Source organism: Meriones unguiculatus, chromosome 11 (assembly GCF_030254825.1).
Source record: "Meriones unguiculatus strain TT.TT164.6M chromosome 11, Bangor_MerUng_6.1, whole genome shotgun sequence".
NCBI classification, from domain to species: domain Eukaryota; kingdom Metazoa; phylum Chordata; class Mammalia; order Rodentia; family Muridae; genus Meriones; species Meriones unguiculatus.
This window is the reverse complement of record NC_083359.1, coordinates 15435604-15448288: the sequence shown is the minus strand read 5'-3', so window position 1 is coordinate 15448288 and position 12685 is coordinate 15435604. Positions and strand designations below refer to the sequence as shown.

Sequence of the window (12685 nt, the reverse complement as noted above, 5' to 3'; positions counted from 1 at the left end):
ATAACACCTGCCTCCATTCCAGCTCCAGGAATAAACTTAGCTAAAGGTGTGAAAGAACTCTTCAATGAAAATTACACAACTTAAAAAAAAATCTGACAAGGACTGTCTGTGACATGAATACGAACTCAATGGCTGCCTCTTTGACTTCCCTCCTCTCCCAGAGGGAGGAGCAGCCTTGCTAGACCACAGAGGAGGACGTTGCAGCCAGTCCTGAAGAGACCTGATAAGCTAGGGTCAGATGGAAGGGGAGGAAGACCTCTCTTATCCGTGGACTTAGAGAGGGGCAGGGAGGAGAAGAGGCAAGGTGGGTGGGCATGAGGGAGGGAGCTACAGCTGGGATGCAAAATAAATAAACTGTAACTAGTATAAAAAAATAAAAATTTAATTAAAAAAATCTGAGGCTACTGAAAGGTGGAAGGACTTTCTGTGTTCACAGATTGAAAGAACCATTGTTAAAGGACTCCTCAAAGCATTCATAGATGTTGTGAATTGGAACAACAGAGACATACTTCACAGAACTAAAAAAAAAAAAAAATCTTAAAATTTATATGGAAGCACAAAAGTCCAAACAATCTTCAGTGGAAAGGACAAAGCTGGAGAGTAGTGGAAGCCGATTTTAAAACATCCTGCCGATCAACAGTTAAAAATGGTGTGATATTGGCACAAGAACAGATGCTTAGATCCACGAGATAGAATGTAATGTACTACCTGAAATAAATTCAGCAGCTTCAGCAGACTGCTTTTTAATGAAAGCAGACACTGAAGAAAAGACAACTTCATCCACACACACAGTGCAGGGAAAAACTGGACATCCATATATAGGTGAAATTTCATTGTCTGTCTCTCACCCTCTTCAAAAAATTATCTCAAAGTAGATAAGACACCTTAATGTATGTAAACCCAGAAACTCTGAAACTACTCAAGGAAAATGTTGAAAAAATATGTTGAGATGGTGGCACAGGCTGTGATTTTCTGGTCAACTCCTACAGCACAGGAAGCAAAAGCAAGAATGGACAAACTCAAAACGCTTCTGTGCAATAAAGACAACTGTCAACAGAATGAAGAGGGGACCACAGCCTGGGAAATGCTCTTAACCGGTAAGTAACCTCTCTAGCTCCTGAAGGTCTTTAAAAATCATCGCCATCACTCCCAACAGCCGGAGCAGGGGCTGTCTCTGACTCTGTTGCCTGTCTTTGGGACCCTTTCCTTAATAAAAAAGGATGTGCCTTATCTTACTGCAATTTGCTATGCCACGGCTGGTTGATATCCATGGGATGCTTCCCCCTTTCTGAAGAGAAACAGAGAAAGAGTGGATGAGCATGGGCAGGTGGGGAAAGAAGGACTGGGAGGAGAGGAGGGAGGGAAAACTGTGGTTGGGATGTAAGTAAAATAAATTAATTAAAATAAAGTAAGTAAATGAATTAATTAATAAAAAAAATAATTGCCATCATTTGCACATATGTTACTGCTAGAAAGTCTGTGGAGACTTCAGTCTCAAATGCATATTTACACATGGTCCAGGGAAGCTAAACAGATTTTCCCAAGGATGCCAAGCAGTTCCATGACTGGGGCAAGGTTTACATGAGGTGACGGTTAGTGTTAACTGTCAACTGGACAGAATGTAGAATCATTTGAGAGATGGGCCTCTGGGCATGCCTTCGAGTATCATCTTGATTGTGTTAAGCGAGTTGGGAAGGCCTGCCCACCGTGAGTGGCACCATTCTCTGGGGAGGAGATCCCTGGACTGCAAAGGTGAAGAAAAGGAGCTGGACAACAGCATGCATTCACTACTTTCTGCTTATTCCTCTGCCTAGAGCTATTTATTTTTAATTGTGTGTGTGTGTGCCTCTGTATTTGTATCTGTACCATGTATGTGCAGTGCCCATGGAGGCCAGGAGAGGGCACCAGATCCCTTGGAACTGGAGTTATTACAGGTGGTTGTGAGCTACCATGTGGGTGCTGAGAACTGATCCTGGGTCCTCCATAAGACCAGTTAAGCAGCTAAGTTCTCTTAACCACTGAGCCAATTCTGCAGTCCCCTTTCTGCTTCTTGACTGTGGCAGTACTGTAACCAGCTACTTCAAGTTTTTTATTATCTTGATCTCCCCACCATAGTAGACTGAGCTTTTGAATTGTGAGCCCCAATAAACCCTGCCTTTTTCAAGTTGTTTCTGTCAGAGTTTTATACCACAGCAGAGAGAAAGTAACTAAGACATGTGGCCATTTTGACTTTCACCTCACTTCTTTTCCTACTTTGTGTTGTGTAACTTTGGAAGTTGTCTCACGGTCAGGAGACACTCGCAAAGGCTGTTATTTGAACCCAGTAAGTTAGTGCCATCCAAGCATTTAACCAGGCTCTTTCTGAGTTCATGACCCCTCAGTGCCATCAGGTATGGCACAGAAGTGTCACTTTAGAGGGCAAAGGATGGAAAGCATCTGTTCCAGCTCTCTAAGTGTCCACTTTCTGATTTGGCTGAAGAACCGGGCCCACTGTGTGCTTTCCTCAAGTCTATAGCTGGTGGGTGCCCACACGCTTTCCTGAGGTCCCTTCAGCTTTCTTGATAGCTTCCACTCAAGAGTATTAGAGGCACATCTCATCCCTTTCCAGATGCCCTGTTTGAACTTTAATCTCCCCTAGGCTACCACACTGCCGGTCACTTTCCCAGTTGGATAATACACATTCAGAGTTAGCTTTGTTGACAGGATCCAAGAGAGTGGCTTGGGTAAGTGGAGCAAAGGATCTTGCTTGTCTTTATGGGGCCTAAAATCCCAGTGTGACTCCCAAAATCATTTAATAATGCTGACAGCGTCTGCTTTGATGGGATGTTGAATATTTGCTAGAACTTTGTACGAATCGTGTCTCTAAACGTCTTTATCATCCAAGCATATGGGGCTCCATGACACCCATTTCACAGGACGGGAACAAAGTCGCTGGCTTGAAGCAGAGATCAGAGTCTTATCTAATTTTTAAATAATTTTTGTGTGTGTGTATGTGTTACTTGTGTGTGAGCATATGTGGGCTACAGCATACACATAGATGCCGGAAGACAAGGTGGGAGTTGGTTCTTTCTGCCTCGTGTATCCGGGAGATTGAACTCAGGTTTTCCTACTTACCTGTGGGTACGTTGACTACTGAGACATCTCACCATCCCGAGGTCAGGTTCTAATCCCAAGCCACACAGTTGGTAAACACTAGGCTATAGACATGGGATCCAAGACTTTTGGTTTTCAGTTCCACACTGTTCTGATAATTGTATACTGTACTTTGATTTTTTTTTTCATAAAAGAAAAAAAAAAAGCAGAAACCCAGCATTTGGGCTACAGAGTAAGACCTTGTCTCCAAAACAATTTTTTAAAGCCAACCTCCATCTGCTTTATATTAAAATCTGTTTTTAGTGTTGATTTTTATATTAAAACATTTTAAGGTGTTTTAAAATTAAATATTTGCTATTTAAATATTAAATATTCTGTTCAATATTTTAAAATGTTACTCAATATAAAATGAATGTAATTTTTTTCTTTAAACTCTACATGAGAAATGAAGGAAGGAATAGAGTAAGCAGGGTCTATCAGGACCCTGCTGGGATGTGTCACAGTGTGTGAGAGCGTCAGGAGGACGCTTGTTTAGGAGACTGAAAATGTGCTCAGAATGACACGCAGGGTGTTGCACACCCTTAATTCCAACCCTAGGGAGGCAGAGGTAGGCAAGTTTCCGAGTTTTAGGCCAGCCTGGTCTATAGAGCAAGTTCCAGGACAGCCAGGGCTTCCCCAAGAAACCTTGCCTTAAAAAAACAAACAAAAAACAAAACAAACTAAAAAAAGACGGAAAAGAAAAAACTACAGGTGGACTTGTAACTGGCTGTCGAAGGGTCCAGACTGAAGGGCGGGTGTTAACTTTGAGAGACAGTCTGTGACCTGTAGTGGTGAGAGGTGCGCTCACTCGGAAAGGAAATCACTAAGAGGGCTGAATGGAGGCAGGGAAGGTTGCTCAGTAGGTAGGATGCTTGCTTCACACACGTGGAGGCCTGAATTTAGCGTCCATGTAAAAGCCTAGCACTGTAGCGTACATCTACATCTCCAAGGCTGCAGGCGTGGAGATGACAGAAACATTCCGAGGAAGAGAGGGGACCCCTGGTGTTGACCTCTGGAGTTCACAGACGCTCACCCCTATGTGTGCCCGTGTGCGGCTGCTGCCCACTCCCCAGAGGTAGGATGGAAGTACCCAGCATTCTTCTCTTTCAAGAAGAAGGACCGAGACCAAAACCGTCTTTGCTTTTTTATAAGGGGGAACACTGGAATGTGGCAGGGGAGAGATTAGACTCCTGAGGGTCTAATGGAAACTCAGGATGACAGTCTAGAGAGGCGACTCCCTGATCAGTGACCATGGCTTAGATTGGAGCCAGAAGGAAGCCAGGGTGCAGGGCAAAGGTCAGCAGATCCCCAGAAGTCGATCTTAGACACAGGGGGAGTCTCATAGTTCTCAGCTTTGAGGCTGGTTTAGGGAGTCCACACAGTAGCACAGCCTCAGGGCAGGGAAGGAGCTCCTATGGTGTCTGCCTCTCTCCCTTGAGCTTGGTGGCTCTGTTCATCTTGAAAGTGGAGCCACCACTTCAATGCTCCCTCCACTGCGACAGCACCTCTCCATTCCCACGGCTCCACCAGCATTCGGTCATGCTCACACAGATGCTGCCAGTCAGGCCTGAGAAGATAATTGTGACCCTGAAACCTAAGTCTACACGGTGCTGTGCTTTCCCGTGGACCGGTGGTCCGGCCCAGCACTAACAGCAGCCCAAGACTGTGGAACCTGCCAGCCTGTCTATCCAGGGTCTGAGATCCGGCCCAGCTAGCAGCACTCATCCCCAGCTAACATTGCTGCATAATGATGCCCCTAAATCATTGGAACCCAGGGAACTCGATGATCTCCATTTTTTTTTTTTTTTTGTATTGTTTTGAGAGAAAATAATGCAGCTCAGGGTTGTCCCTGACTGGCCGTGTAGCTGAGGATAACAGTGGACTTCTGTCCTTCTGCCTCCACTCCTGAGCTCTGGGATTGCAGGTATGGACCAACAGAGCTGGTTTGTGTGGAAGCCAGGGCTTCAGACACTTCATCAACTGAGCTCCAGCTCCAGCTGGAGTACTATTGAGGGAATCACATTAGTGAGGTGACCAGCAACCAAAGCCTGAGCATACCAGCCAGCCAACACCTCAGTGCCTTCCATAGGACAGTCTTTACAGAAGCTTTTTCACAGAGCTGGTAGGTATGGCTGCCCCACAAGGTGCTCAGCTATCAATGCAAAGAAACATGCTGAGCCAGGAAACAGAGCTGTTCTAAAGGAATGCAGCGAGGATCTGGTGACTGCCACCGAACACAACGAGGCTCTAGTTACTGCCACGAAAAGAAGGAAATCAATGACACGCCCGAAAAGGGATTAAAAATAATGACCTCAGGGAAATGCGGTGGTGTGAGAGAGAACACAGAGAGGTAATGTGACCAACTCAGGAAAATAATTCAGCATCAGTTGTCACCTGACCTTCACAGGAGTGCTGTGGGGTGGCCCCCCCCACAAACAAACAAACAAACAAATGAAATAAAAGTCTCCAAATAGACAACCCAAAAAGGTCCTTTCTGGGCTACTATAGCAAAGACTGCCAGCCTGTCAGGCAGACAGCCAGATGTGGTGGTGCACTTTTTAATCCCAGCACTTGGGGGGCAGAGGTAGGTGGGTCTCTGTGAATGTGAGGCCAGCCTGGTCTACATATCTCACAGTTCTATTGGCTACCTGGTGAGACTCTGTCTCAAAAAAGTCAGATAAAGAATTCCATAAAAAGAGAAAGAGAAACATCAAGCACAGAAGGAAATCCCCATTAGATTAAACATACATTTTTTTTTAATGGGATGATACGCTCAGAATAGAAAAGAAAGCCTCTCTCTGAGAGTCAGACTAATAACCAAGATGCATATGAACAGACTTGGTGAGAGCCAGCCTCAGCCATAGCCATCTGTGCATACTTTCAATGATTGTATACAGGAACTTGTTTTCTTTGGACGGGGTCTCATGTAGCCCAGGCTGGCCTCAAACTCACTATGTAGCTGATGATGACCTTCAACTATCTATCCCTCCTGCCTCCACCTCCAGAGTGCCGGCCTTCTATTCAGGAACCATGGTGTCTGATTTTACGTGGTGCAGGGGATTGAATCCAAGGCTTCATACACGCTAGACAAGCACTCTATTTGTCTGAGTACTTGACTGAGCTGCCCCCCTGAGCCTCTTAGGCATATGTTCTTATTTAATGAGTAGAACCCAGAAGTATTGTAGTGTATCTCATGATGAGGATGCCTCTGTAGACATGTTGGAATAATCCTGCAGCACAAGAAAAGGAAGGTCACAGAGCAGGGGTTTAGCAGTTAGTGATGCGGGTCAGGGCCTGAGGGTCCTGACCTGAGGGTCAGGGTCTCCATGTCCCGATGAGCACTGACATGTGCATGCTCACAGCGAATGTATGTGTGTATACGTGCTCAAGTGTATGTATGCATGTACATGTATACAGGTGTGCCTGTGCATGAGCGGGCCTGAAAGTTGGCATCTTCCTTGGTTGCTCTCCACCTTATGTTTTTGAGGCAAGGTCTTTTACCGGGACCCAGAGCTTCCCAACTAAGTGGCTAACAAATCCCAGGGGTCCTCTTGTCTCCGCCTGCACAGCACAGGGATGGTAGGTGAGCTCTGCCCATCTTTTTATGTGAGTGCTGGGATTGGAACACAAGTCAGCATGCTTGCACCACAAGCGTTGTGCCTGCTGTCTTTAGTTTTAAATTTTATTTATATTTTTCATGTGTATGTGTGTGTGTGCTTTGCATGAGTTCATGCATATCACATGTGTGCCTTGTGTTCACAGAGGCTAGAAAATGGCATAGGATACCCTGGAACTGGGGTTGCAGGCAGTTGTGAGCTGCCTTGTGGGTATTGGGAATTGAACGTGGACACTCTGGAAGAGCAGCCAGTGCTTTTAACCAGTGAACCATCTCTCCTTGTCCCTGGAAAAGGGATATGAGGTTGTAAGGAAAATGTTCTAGCTTGGATGGAATATCTAAGACAGTTTATTTCTCTTTGTCCTGGTTTTGTGATTGCCAAAAGTAACAGTTGCCTGGGCTTGCCAGTGTGTGGGCAGTGGCATGGGAGTTCCTTCCCGAGCATGTGAGCAGGCCTGGCTGCCTTTGTGAGCACAGCAGCAAGCTCCGTTGTGAAAGGGAATAGCTTGGCAGTCTGGTCTCTCCACCAGTCTATTTTAGATGACATGGTTGAGTCAACTCTCCTATCTGAATTTGGTCAGACGGAGAGCGCCATACTCTGGGCTGTCATAAACTCCCGGCATCCTCCTCAGTGGAGGGCTGAGGTGGACAATGAGAAAATGCTTCCAAGACTGCCCACAGACTCATTTTCTGCCTGTTGCAGAATCTAATGGCCTCTGCCTCCTCTTCGTCATCACTGGAGTGTTAAGAACCTCTGTAAGTGGGAGGGATGCACCATGTCTAGAAAAAATTGGAAAGAGGTTGATTGTTTCCGTGTGAGTTCTTATGAGTTCAGTGCCATCCAAGTTAGGACTGGAATGGATTTTTATTGGCTTCAAAATGTTGATTGAGGTTCATTGGGAGGAAGAGTGGGCTTCATGAAAGCATGCTATGTGAGTGCTGAACAATATCACAGTGAAACTCAAAATTTATACAATTAATATGTAGCAATAACTCACTATAACAAGACAGAACAATACATTGCAAAGCACTATGCTTAGGTATTGGATCCTATCATGGTGATGCCCCCCAAATGAATACTGTGTGGGGGGGGAGAAAGTGCTGTGACACGAGGCCTTTTTCAGTGTTGTATTGTGTGAGACTTGTAAAAGGCGCTGGACCATTGAGGCAAGGTAAATGAACTGCTGTCCTTATACCTTCATATGAGAAGTGTCATTGAGTGACTCCAGGAAACTAATCACTCGGAGTTATATATATGGGTGGATTTGGGCTGTAACTTCTTCATTGACACTGCGGTGCCAGATACTTCATGAATCTATGTGGCCCCGGGATATGTTATTTATTTATTTTTTTCTTGGAGTTGAAACTGGCCGAGGCTCTCAAGTTCATTGACCAAAAGAGTTCTCTCTTCACGGAGCTCAGGGACAGCCACACTCCCCAAGGACTCCATGAAATATCTTGCAAGGCCCATATACCTATGATGCTTGAGGGACTTAGAGAACCACAAGGCCTGTGGCATTTCCCAGAGCCATCTCTCCATTGACTGCTTCTTTCCATCCCTTCCGCAGTATTAAAGAGCCCCAAAGCGTTGGAATCACATAGCCCTTCCTCTTCCCCTAACTCTCACTGTCTGACTAAGTGCCCTAGAGACCAAAGTTACCGGAAGCCCCATCATCTCTGTAGAACCTCTAAAACACTCTAGAGGTCTTGCCTCCAGCTTGCATCTCCCACCTGACTTTATTCATCACCCTCTTCTGTCACCTTGTGAACCTTGACCCCCCCAACTTTAATTTATTTTCCTACACATTTGTATCTGTGTTCTTTGTATTACCATAAGAATGGAATGATTAAAAATAATACAGGGTATACCAGCAAAAATGGCTGCTGATAGGGTCAAGAAAACCTTGTGAAAGAATAGAGGACTCTGTCAGACAGGACTACAGAGTTTTACAGTGAATTAAGGAGTACTGTAGGGACAGGATGAGAGAAGGAAACGGAGATTTGAGGCTAGGAACTGTGTAGATAAAATTCAATTTAGGAGAAAGACAGTATTTCAAACCACACCTTTAATTCCAGCACTTCCCAGTAGAGGAAGGAGGATCTAAAGCGTGTTTAAAGACAGGCTGGTCTTACATAGTGAGTTCCAGGCCAGTCATGGCTGCATGGTGAGACCCTGTGTCAAAATGAAAACCAACCCCAAACCATAACAAACCAGTGGCTACTTTAAAAATTGTTTTAGGAAAAAAAAATGGTGTTGGAACAAGTTATGGTGGCCTACACCTGTAATCCTAACATTTTTTGAGTTGGATTTGGAGTGGGGGGATCAGGAGCTTAAGACCATCACAGTAGTATAAGAAGCTAGAGGGCAAACTAAGATACAGGAGACCCTGTCTAAAAAACAAAACAAAACAAAACAAACAAACAAACAAACAAACAAAAAACCCCACAAACAAAGCAAACACCAAAGGTGTTGAAGTACTTGCTACTCAGCCATAGAAAGATAGAATTTTAAGCAACCAAGGAACAAATACTCCACAGAAAAATAGACAAAGTGGATGAGAGAGTTGCAGATGGAAAAAATGAAAGAAAGAAATCTAAGGCTCTGGTGAGTAAGAGTGCTCGCTGCCGCGAAAGTGAGAGGAGCTGATTTTGGGTCCCTAACATGTGCTTCAGAAGCCAGGTGTGGCCATGCATGCTGGCGACCCCAGCATGGCTGCAGGTGGAAACAGGAGAGTTCCTGCTGTTAACTGGCCAGTCTTGTTGAAAAATGGCAGGCTCCAGGTTCAGTGACACCTTGTCTCAAAAGTATAAGGCAGAAAGTGATAGAGGAGGGCAATGCCGTCCTCTGGTCTCTGGGTATGTCTTCACACACACACACACACACACACACACACAGAGAGAGAGAGAGAGAGAGAGAGAGAGAGAGAGAGAGAGAAAGACCTGTATATTATTCAAAATACCCAATCAATATACACAACGAGGCTCACATTTGCTAAGAATTGAGAGTGCAAATTAAAAGCGACAGTGAAGCACCACTTTGAAAATCAGATTTGGTCATGATAAAAGGCTGGAAAACGTCCTGGATGAAGAATGGAGAGAAATGACCACTGTTGAAGGGAAGACAGGTGATGCAGGCTTCACGAGAAGGGGGCCGGACAACATCTCTCAGAATAATTTCAAAAAGTGCATCCCAGGGCTTGGGAGATGGCCAATGGGGAGGTGCTTGCTGCTTATGTACAAGGACTTAAGTTTCGCTCCCTAGCACCCACGTAAAAAGCCAGGTGTGGCAGCCTGCACCTGTAACCTCAGCACTGGGGCTTGGAGACAGGATGATTCCTGGAGCCTGCTGGCTGGCCACTCTAGCAGAATGGTGAGGGTCAGTGAGAGTCTCTGTCTCAAAAGAATAAGGTGGGGGCTGAAGAGATTGCTTACTGGGTGAGTCCCTTGTTGCATAAGCCTGCTGACCTGTATTCAACTCTTGGAACCCACATAAAGGTGGAAGGAGAGAATCCACTCTTTAAAAATGTCCTCTGACTTTCACATATGCAATGTGGCATATATGTGTGTGCTTGCACGCCCATGAGCACACGCGTGCACACACACACACACACACACACCATAAACAAACAAACAAATAAATAAACAAACACAATAAAGTTCTTAAAAAGGAGGAAGGGACACCAGGTCCCCCCTCTTATCTTCCCCTTTTCCTCTCTTCCCCTCTCTCCTTTCTTTTCTTCTTTCTATCTCTTCTCTTTTTCTCCTTTTTTGTATCTCTCTCTCATTCCCTCCCTCCATCCCTCCCTCTGCAGAAGGAAGAAGCCCTGAAAGGATGCTGTAGAAGATAGCTCTGTCTCCAAGCCAGGAAGCCTGTCTCCCTGGAAACCAACCCTAATGGCACCTTGACCTTGGATTCTAGGCTCCAGAATTGTGATGGAGTCAATTGCTCATGTTTGCGTAGCCCACCCTGAGGGGCACAGTTGCACTCAGCCTTGCAATGCATCGCATCCTTCCTGGCTACATGCGTTGGTTGGTATGGAAACAGAGCGCTGAGCTCCTACCTGAAGACCAAAGTCCCAGAGAGCCCTCTGGTCCACAGCAGACTCTGGACGAGGGAGAAATGAACCTTTTGTTGTTTGGAGACACATGTGTTGGATCTCCCGCCCTGGGGAAGTCTAGCCCAAGAGAAGTCAAATGGAACCAGAGCTCGAGAGCTCAGTGTCACACTTAGCATCCACAGGGCTGTAGACAAGGAGGAAAGAACACAGGGATAAAGCCAGGGCAGCAAACAAGAAGAAGCAGAAGGGCATCCCCTTGTGCTTCTGCATTGGAGCCCTTGGCTGATGGCTCCGTGGCTGGTAATGTCTTTTTAGTTCTGCAGCAGTCACAGAAGGCTTGCTTGTCCGGTGCTCTGTGTGAGCCTGTGCCTCACTCTTAGAGACAGGTGCTCAGAGGGGCCTGCACTCGCGGGTGTTTCATGGTGGCAGAGCAGCCTAGTTTCTTTTCTGTACTGCAATGGATACTCCGACCATAATTAACTTAGGGCAAGAAAGGGTTTATTTGGGCTTAGACTTCTGGTCCAGTCCATCACCGAGGGAAATCCGGACAGGAACTCAAGGAAGAAACTTGAACAACTTGAACTTGAGCCCACGGAGGATGCTGTCTGCTTACTTGCTCACAGGCTCATGATTTGCTAACTTTATTGTACAGACTAGGACCACCTGCTAGGGGTGGTGCTGGGCCCTCGAACATCAATCAAGACAGTCCCCTCCCCACAGACACGCCCAAAGACCAACCGGGCCCTGGCAATTTCTCCATCTGGGCTCTCAGCTGACTCTCAGCTGACAATGCTAACGTAGATAAAAATACACTGTCCAGCTGCATGCACACATCTTTTTCTCTAGACTGATGAGCCCTGTGCACACATGCTCACAGCCGTGCTTCTCGTGAGCACTTCTCTTTGATGTTCCATGTCTATTTCCAAAATGGGACATGCATCCATCCACGCATGCACGTGTGTGAATCTACATAGCCCCACAATCCCTCAGCAGGTGTTGCACCACGCACAGGCAGCCTCATAGGCACATGTGTATGGGATAGCTGGCTGCTTCCTGCTGGGTTCTGCTCTAGCTCAGTGGTTCTCAACCTTCCTAATGATGCGACCCTTTAATACAGTTCCTCGTGTTGTGGTGACCCCCCCAATCCTAAAATTATTTTGTTGCTGCTTCATAACTGTAATTTTGCTACTGTTGCGAATCATAATGTAAATATCTCATATGTGACCCCCAAGGGGGTCATGACCCACAGGTTGAGAACCACTGGTCTAGATACTTCTCTTGTAGACAGAGAGCTGCTGTAGAAGGGGTCTTTCTCCATCTCCCTCCCCCTGCCCCCATTCTTACTTCTGCCTTCTGAAGACAGCTCTGAGGTTAGATGAGGGCTAAGGTGGTCGTTTTCCTCCTCTTGGTGGGATGAGGAGAGACCACTATGGTTTTTCTACACCCCCCCCACTCTGTTATTCTGGTGAATAAAGTCAGGTTCCCTGAGAAGGAGGGAGGAAAGGAGGGCAGGCAGGAAGGGAGGGAATGAAGGCTCAGACTGGACTCTCCATTTGCTTCTATAGTACTGTCCTATTGTTCTGGGGAACATTGCAATGGAGCCTGGAAAGGTTCTGACATGGTGACTTCACTTACATTGCCACAACCCCTTGGCACCCAGGCAGCTCTCTGTATGGTTGGAGAGGTGGAGCCCTTGGGATTTGTGGTCAAAAACAATCCTCCCTCTACCCTCCCATTCCCTGTCAGTCAGCGAGCTCCCTCTCAGCTCTGATGCCCTTATTGAAATGAGGCAAGCAATCAGAATGATTCCAAGCATTTAGGAGAACATGAGCTTTGAGGTGAGAGGGGTCTGAGTTCAAAGTCTACTTAGGCTATTTAC

General features: G+C 46.1%; 1 protein-coding gene and 1 pseudogene across 2 annotated transcripts in view; one reads left to right on the top strand and one right to left on the bottom strand.

Moving 5' to 3' along the window:
* Positions 1-12685, bottom strand: part of Glra1 (glycine receptor alpha 1) — a 97213-nt gene that overhangs the window by 38767 nt on the left and 45761 nt on the right. The gene's annotated exons all lie outside the window — the stretch shown is intronic.
* On the top strand, positions 1010-8291 carry LOC110547202 (protein UXT-like; annotated as a pseudogene).